Below are 6,508 nucleotides of genomic sequence, written 5' to 3' on the forward strand. Positions count from 1 at the left end.
AAGAGAGAAAGCAAGAAGAGAGAAGGGAAGAGAGAAAGCAAGGATTTAAAGAACCTGACTTGCTGCCCTGATATTGCTCATTTACATCAGTTATAGTGTTTGTGATTAAGTTTAGGGTTAGGGTTAGGGTTAGGGCTTAGTGTTACGGTGAGGGTTAGGTTTAGGGTTAGGGTTAACATTAGGGTTAGGGCTTATCATTAGGGTTATGGTTAGGGGCAGGGGTTAGGTTTAAGGTTAGGGTTAGGGTTAGGTTTAGGGTTAGGATTATGGTTTGGGTTTAGGGTTAGGGATCGGGTTAGGGTTTCATTTTAGGGTTAGGTTTAGGGTTAGGGTTAGGGCTTGGGGTTACGGTTAGGGTTAGGGTTAGGGTTAGGGTTAGGGTTTAGGGTTAGAGTTAGGGCTGGGGTTCGGGCTGGGGTTCAGGGTTAGGGTTAGAGTTCGGGATATGGGTTAGGGTTAGGGTTAGAATTAGGGTTAGGGCTTATCATTAGGGTTATGGTTAGGGGTTGGGGTTAGGGTTAGGGTTAGGGTTAGGTTTAGGGTTAGGCTTAGGGTTATCGTTAGGGTTAGGGAGAGGGTTGGGGTTAGGATTATGGTTTGGGTTTAGGGTTAGGGATCAGGTTAGGGATTCATTTTAGGGTTAGGGTTAGGGTTAGGGCTTAGGGTTATGGTTAGGTTTAGGGTTAGGGTTAGCGTTTGGGTTAGGGTTTAGGGTTAGGGTTTAGTTTTAAGGTTAGGGTTAGGGTAAAGGTTAGTGTTAGGTTTAAGGTTAGAGTTAGGGCTGGGGTTCAGGGTTAGGGTTAGAGTTTGGGATACGGGTTAGGGTTTGGGGTTAGGGTTAGGGTTAGGGTTAGGGATTAGTGTTATGGTTAGTGGTTATGGTTGGGTTTATGCTTATGGGTTAGGATTTCAGTTTGTGTTAGGGTTAGCATTAAGTATTAGGATTAGGTTTAGGGTTAGGGTTGCAGTTTAGTTTTAGGGTTAGGTTTCGCATTAGGGTTAGGGTGAGGTCTCACGGTTATGGTATTAGGTTTGTGATAGCGTTAGGGTTAGGGCTTAGTGTTATGGTTAGGGGTTACATTGGGTTTACGCTTATGGGTTAGGATTTCAGTTTGGGTTAGGGGTAGCATTAATTATTAGGGTTAGGGTTTAGGTTTAGAGTTGCGGTTTAATTTTAGGATTAGGTTTCGCATTAGGTTTAGGGTGAGGTGTTATGGTTACGGTATTAGGTTTGCGGTAGCATTAGGGTTAGGGTTAGAGTTAGGGTTAGGGTCATTAGGGTTAAGGTTGGGGTTCAGGGTTAGGGTTAGGGTTCAGGATTACGGTTAGGGGTCGGGGTTAGGATTAGCATCAGGGTTAGGGCTTAAAATTAGGATTAGGGGTTAAGGTTAGGGTTATGGTTGGGGTTAAGGTTAGGGTTATGGTTGGGGTTAGGGTTAGGCCTAGGGTTATCGTTGGGGTTAGGATTATGGTTCAGGTTTAGTGTTAGGGATAGGGTTATGGTTTCGTTTTAGGGTTAGGGTTAGCGTTAGGGTTAGGGCGTAGGGTTACAGTTAGGGATAGGCTTAGCGTTAGGGTTAGGGTTTGGGTTAGGGGATAGGGTTAGGGTTTAGTTTTAGGGTTAGGGGTAGGGGTAGGGGTAGGGGTAGGGTTGTGGTGATGTCTTAAGATTACGGTTTGAGGTTGAGTTAGCATTAGGGTTACGGTTAGAATTAGGGGTTCGGTGTTATGTGAGGGTTAGTTTTATGGTTCCGTTTAGGTTTAACGTTAGGGTTATGCCAAAGTGTTAGTGTTACGGTTTGACGTTAGGGTTAGGGTTACGGTTTGGGGTTAGGGTTAGCGTTAGGATTTTGTTTTAGGGTGAGGTTTCGCCTTAGGGTTAGGGTTAGGGCTAGGGTTAGCTTTATGATTCAGGTTAGGCTTAAGGTTAGGTTACGGTTAGGGTTAGGGTTAAGTGTTCAATTTAGGGTTAAGTGTTAGGGTTAGGGTTAAGGTTAGAGTTAGGCTTAGGACTGGAGTTAAGGGTTAGAGTTAGGGTCCAGTGTTAGGTTTAGGGTGAGGTCTTAATGTTACGCTTAGGGTTTCCGGGTAGCATTAGGGTTAGGTTTAGGGTTAGTGTTAGGGTTAAGTTTAGGGTTAGGGTTTAGGGTTAGGATTGGGGTTCAGGGTTAGAGTTAGGGTTCGGTATTGGGGTTAGAGTTAGTATTAGGGTGAGGTCGTAGTGTTATGCGTACGGTTTACGGGTAGCATTAGGGTTAGGTTTAGGGCTTAGGGTTAGGTTGGGGTTCAGGGTTAGGGTTAGGGTTCAGGATTAGGGCTAGAGTTCGGGGTTAGGGTTAGCCTTAGGGTTAGGGGTTAACGTTAGGGTTAGGCGTTAAGGTTAGGGTTATGGTTAGGGGTTAGGGTTAGGGTTAGGGTTAGGGTTAGGTTTAGGGTTAGGGTTGGGTTTAGGATGGTTCGGGTTTAGGGTTAGGGATAGGGTTAGGGTTAGAGTTAGGGTTAGGTTTACGGTTAGGGTTAGCATTTGGGTTAGAGTTCGGGTTAGGGTTGGGGTTCAGGTTTAGGGTTAGGTTTCGGTGTTAGGCTTAGGGTAAGGGTGAGGTCTTAGTGTTATGCATAGGGTTTACGGGTAGCGTTAGGGGTTCGAGTTAGGGTGAGGGTTTGGTGTTAGTGTTAGGATTGGGGTTCTTATTCTTGATCCTCTCTCCCTCTCTTTCTCTCTCTCGTTTTAATTACAAATTATTATTATTTATTATTATTATTATTATTTTTATTTTTATTTTTATTTTTATTGGTGTTATTATTGTTATTATTACTATTATTATTATTATTATTGGTGTTATTATTGTTGTTATTATTATTATTATTATTGTTATTATTGTTATTATTGGTGTTATTATTGGTAATATTATGGTATTATTGGTGTTACTATTATTACTGTTACTAGTATTACTATTATTGCTATTATTATTTTATTTCAAGTATTAAACTCTTCTTATCTCTACCCGTGAGTTTTCTTGCTTTTGCTCTTCTGATTCTCTCCCCCATCCCATTGCTGGGGGGAGGGCGAGTGAGCGGCTGTGTGGTGCTTAGTTGCCGACTGGGGTTAAACCATGACAGGGGTCCACCACAAAGATGGTTGCCATTCTGTCACATCCTCTGAGCTAAAACTGGCTCATCCTGGGACATGGTGCCCCCCACGCACGCAACCTGCAGTCCAGAAGTACCCCTGAAAAGACCTCGACGGCCTGCATTAACACACCGGCATGCACTTCAGATGTAAACACTGCCAAGTCATCTCTTATTTGCAACAGATACGGAGGACCAAATTCTGCAAATCTAGCCTTACTTCTACTGAAACTTTCCTTACAGACAGCTCATCTTCTCTTTTTGTAAACTCTAGTGAAGACCTCTTCTAGCGCAAAGGCTTGAACCCCGCCTACGGTGAAGAAGCCCCAGTTTTCTTTCCTCACTGCTGTCTTGCTTCCCAAAAATCAATCAATACCAAAAGCTCTGTGTGAACATTGCATAAAAAAGCCAATTGCAAATGCTTTTACTTGCTACTAGTTTTGTCAGGGAAGGAACTAGCTTCTCCCGCTAGTTTTGCTACAGTTGCGTGACCTTTAAAGACGCCACTTCTTACCTTTGCTACGCCAATACAGCCTCACAGCTCAGCAAAATCATACTGCAGGTAGGAAACCTTCACCATACAAAGACAGGCACGCTACAGGAATACGTCACTCTCAAAGAACAGACTCTTGCAACCACTCCTCCCTTTGCTTAGCAAAGTTTAGGGCGTGTTAGAAAACAACAACAACAACAACAAAGCAGGGTTCTCTCTCACATTTTACGGAGCCCATGATATCAGCTGTTCAACATTAAGTCCAACTCCAGCCTGAACCCCAGAATAAGAAATGCCATCTTAAAATTTCTGGAAAAAGGGAGGGCTTTGAAGCGGCAAGACCAGAGAACATTCACGAAAGCACCGTCATGGAAGTACACATCCCTTATCACAGACCAACTGCACGGTGACCTAAGTGAGTGACGTTGTCTGCTCATTTGCAGCTCAGGGTCTCTTTTTTCATTAGCGCCGAGCACGTAGGTTGGAATTGGAGCTGAGAAGAAAACCATACGCAGTCAGTCTGGTCTCGTTCAAGTTCACATTTACTAGGAATCACAGCAGGTCCCATCTGTCTCTCCAGACCCCACCACCACTTCTGTGCAGCGTCCCGTGGAGCAATAAGCGCAGAACAAGAAACCTTCCTTCAAAATAAGGCCCACAGCCTGCTCTTTCAACAGGACGCACAGAGCACCAGCTGAGAACAACCTCTGCTTTAACTATGCCTAGCTCCGCTGCCTACGTAAGGAGACCAGCTCCTAAATGATCCCTAGCCCTAAAACCACAGATCTTCCCTAGGGCAATGCTAAGGAAATACCAGAGCCCAGGGACACCTGGTCACTCAGCTTCAGTTGACGGGGAGAAGGACAGTGGACTAGAAAGAGAAAAATATGATGAGAGAAAAGAGAGAGGAGCTGAGAGAGAAAGAAAGGTATGGGGAAAAGGCTAGAGAGCTGGAGAAATCAAGAGAAATAGGGATGAGGAGCCCTGCAGAGAGATGGAGGAAGAAAAAGTAGGGTCAAGGAGCAGGACAGAGAGGCAGAGACGGGCGTGGGGAAGGAGAGGAAGAAGGAAGGCAGGGCTAGGGAAAGACAGGGACAGGGAGCAGGACGTCCAGATGGAGAAAGAGAAGGAAGGACAGGGAGCAGGACAAAGGGACTGAGAAATAAAGAGAGGGTCAGATCCTGATGGAGACCAAGAAGGGGGGGAAAAGCCAGCAACGGGCTGGAGGACAGAGACAGGGGAAGAGGAAAAGAGGACCGAGAAGCAGAAAAGAGGAAGAGAGAACAAATAAAAGGGAGAGCCAGCTGGACGGGGCAGGGGAGTACAACAAGAAACGATGGGACAGGCAGCGGGACAGAGAAATAAAGAAGAAACGATGGGGACAGGAAGCAGGGCAGAGGGACAGCGAGAGGAAAAAAGGGGCAGGGAGCAGGACAGAGGTAGAAGAAGAAGCTGCAGGAACAGAGGGGGAGAGAGAAGAAAAAGAAAGGTAGGAAGAAGGATGGGGGCAGAGAGGGAAAGACAAGGAAAGGGAGTAGGACACAGATTGTCAGGGAAAGGCAAGGACAGGGAGCAGGACAGGGCGATACAGAGAGAGAAGAAAGGCACAGGGAGGCAGGACAAAGGGAAAGACAGGCAAAACTAAGGGACGGGGAGCAGGACACAGAAGGAGGTAAAAGAGCCTGGGCTGGGCAGCAGGACAGAGAGATGGAAGGAAAAAACAGCACTGGGCAGCAGGACAGAGAGATGGAAGGAAAAAACAGCACTGGGCTGCAGGACAGAGATGGAGTGAGAAATAGCCGCGGCAGAGAGCAGGACAAAGTGAGGGCGGGGGGAACCTGAAAAGGGAGTAGGACAGAAAAATAGGGTGGGGGAGAGACAGGGAGCGGGAGAGAGAAGCAGAGAGAGACTTAGAGGGCCAGGGAGCAGGGCAGAGAGATGGAGCAAGAAGGGGAACAGAGATGGGCGGCAGAACAAAGAGAAGGAGAGACAAGAACGGGAAACAGGGAGCAAGACAAAGGGACAGGAGAGGAAAAAAACAGTGACGGGTGCAGGACCGAGATGGAGGAATTTAAAAGAAGAGGCCAGAATGACAGCGAGAGAAAAAAGGAAGAGGGGGCAGGACACCACTGGAGGACAAAACCAGCTGTGATGGGCAGTGGGACAGAGAGACGAAGAAAGGAGAACTAGAGAGCGAGAGAGAGAGGAAAGAAGGCACAGCCAGCTGGACAGGGGGGTTTAGTGAGAAAGGGTGGGGCAGGGAATGGGACAGAGAGAAAGAGAGAAAAGAGAAAAAGGACCGAAGGACAGCAAGAGAAAAAAGAGGACAGGGATCTGGACAAAGATGGAGAAAGAAGCAGCAGGAAAAGAGGAAGAGAGGCAGAAAGAGGGAGAGGGAGGCAGGAAGAGAGAGAGAACTAAGGGCTAGGGGCAGGATAGAGATCGCAAGAAAACCTGTGGTGGGCAGAAGAAAGGAGAGGGAGGAAAAAGGAATAGGGGCAGGGAGAAGGACAGAGTGACAGACAAGAATAACAACGAAGAGAAAGAGAGAAACAGGGACAGTGAGCAGCACAGAGGGATGGGGAAAGAAAGAGAGGTCTCAGAAGCCCTGCAGAGAGATGGAGGAAGCGGGGAGGGGAAGGGTCAGGGAGCAGCAGAGAGAGACAGAAGAGAGATGAACAGGAAGAAGGACAGGGACAGTGGGATACAGCATGGAAAACCGCAGTGACAGTGAGCAGGGCGTGGGGGGAGGCAGCGGGAGAGAGAAGCAGAAGGAGGGAGAAGGGAAGACAAGGACAGGGAGCGGGACATACAGGCAGAGAGAGACAAATCACGACAGGGAACAGGCCAGAGAGACTGTGAAAAACAGAGCGGGATGCAGACCAG

Source organism: Calonectris borealis, chromosome 8 (genome assembly GCF_964195595.1).
Source record: "Calonectris borealis chromosome 8, bCalBor7.hap1.2, whole genome shotgun sequence".
NCBI classification, from domain to species: domain Eukaryota; kingdom Metazoa; phylum Chordata; class Aves; order Procellariiformes; family Procellariidae; genus Calonectris; species Calonectris borealis.